Here is a 2157-nt window from a genome sequence, read left to right on the forward strand (position 1 = left end):
ACTTCAAGATTACCGATAAAGAACTCTTCATAAATAATACTGTTCACAAGCAAGTATCAATCTGTTGATAATCGTAAGAAACTGAATATACTATTTTTAAATATAAAAGCGATTTCATTAGGTTTAGATAAATTGAGGCTACAACTAAAACTTTTCCAGGCTGTTTAATCAAGTTACTTACAATGTACACATTCCTGGGTATACCTTATTGTAGTGACACTGTTGACTTCTGAATTTTTTGCATTCAGAGTAAAAGGTGTTTCTTCCCAAGAAACTGAACTTTTCTGTCAAATGTGCTTGATCAAATAGGAGAATTGGGTTCATAAAATGGATTCATTTCAAACTTTATATATAAATCATAGACATCAGTAAAGAAGTTCTTTATTCTGTCTTCTTGCCTGACGTCACGCAGCATAATAAATCTCATATGACCCGCAGTGACGAATGCTGAAACAAACCACTCACTGAACTTGTCCCCCGTCTTCAGGTACATATTGTTTGACAGCCACGTTCTATCTACGAGGTCGATAGAAGTGTGAGCTATGAACTGGTTCGTAGGGATGGCGGTGATCGTCTTTGGATTCTGCTTTTCCAGCTGGCAAAAACTCCATTTCAAAAACTGGATTATCATGGTGACCAACAATGACAAAGTAGAAGCTTCCAGACATTGTCCTCAATAGATAGCTCCTGCGGCGAGACACCGGTAATGGAAACACCCAGTCAGTTCCTGTGGCCTAACAGTTTGTTTTGATGAAGGCTTATTTCTAGAAAAAGAAAAAACAACTTACTTTTGTTTCTGATTTAAAAAGAAGGCAAATTTAAAATGTATAAGTGCGTGTACTTATATCTTTTTGTCTCTGTTCATTTCTTGCCAAAACATCTATTTGTCATCAGTCATTCATACATAGGCCTGTAGGAATGTTTTCCAAAATGACTCTCAGGGAATTGGGGTCTTTGAGGTATTTCATGAGAACGTGCAGGAGAGCTGCAGTCTTGTTTCCCCTGTTGGACCCTCACCAGGCTCACTTAGCAAACTAAAGGCTTTGGAAGACCTTTCATTTAGCCCTTCTGCCCAACATCTTTGACCACGAAACCCTTGTATGTTTTTTTCATTTAACATCCGTAGAACTCCAGTTCCACAGAACACCCTTTGGGAAGTGCTGGTTCATGATTACTCTCAAGAGCTTAGCACCCTGGAGGGGCATTTTTGGTCCCACTGGCTCTCTGTGGAGCCCCGTAAGTGTAGCGCTAGCTGTGAGCCCATCACCAAGGTGATCTCCTGACATCAGCAGGTTCTTTTCTGTCACAATGGGACAGACAGCATCTTTCAACTTCTTTTTTGCAACTCCTGAATGTCTAAAATTACTCTCAGTGAATATTAGCTATTATCACATTGAGACATAGACTTTGGGAGAGACATTCCTGGCCATCCAGCTCCTGTTTTCATACCGACCATGTCACCTGGGCAGAAACCTTAACACTTACTATGTCAACAAGGTGTCCTAACCCCAAGCGCTGGGAGTTGAGCCGTGGAAGATCTGGAGGCTCACAGCAGGCTACTTTGTGCTTTATTCTTTCCTATCCCTCTTCTTTACATTCTCTTTCCCAGTCCCACAAAGGCCATCCAATTCCTCTCCTTGTCATATGCCTGCGATTTTTGGAAACAGTTTTGTTTTGAACATGCGCTTGGGAGGACTCACCTTTTACCCCAAGCATCAAATATAAGTATTTCTACCAAACTGTTGACATGTTCCTTCAAGAAGAAATCTGATTACTCTTTCCCATATCACTGTTATTGAAACTGCATATGTATAAAAAGGGAAGATGCCAATGGCAGCGCTTGCTCAATGAATGTAAGTCACCCTCCACCCTCCCCTCTCTGTTGGTCTGGAAGTGCTGTCATCGACCCTGGCTGTACATTACAACCATGTGAGGAGCTTTTTTTTTTTTTTTAATAGGTTTTATTTATTTATTTATTTATTTATTTATTTATTTATTTATTTATTTATGTTTGGCTGCGTTGGGTCTTCATTGCTGAGTGTGGGCTTTCTCTAGTTGTGGCGAGTGGGGGCTACTCTTCGTTGCGGTGCGCGGGCTTCTCATTGCGGTGGCTTCTCTTGTTGCGGAGCACGGGCTCTAGGCGCGCGGGCTTCAGTA

At 41.2% G+C, this 2157-nt stretch overlaps 1 pseudogene; it reads right to left on the reverse strand.

Annotated features, from left to right (window-relative positions):
* Positions 1-244: 244 nt before the first annotated feature.
* On the reverse strand, positions 245-693 carry LOC137768995 (trafficking protein particle complex subunit 2-like; annotated as a pseudogene).
* Positions 694-2157: the final 1464 nt, after the last annotated feature.

The sequence above is a fragment of the Eschrichtius robustus genome, chromosome 1 (assembly GCF_028021215.1).
Source record: "Eschrichtius robustus isolate mEscRob2 chromosome 1, mEscRob2.pri, whole genome shotgun sequence".
In the NCBI taxonomy this organism is placed as follows: Eukaryota; Metazoa; Chordata; class Mammalia; order Artiodactyla; family Eschrichtiidae; genus Eschrichtius; species Eschrichtius robustus.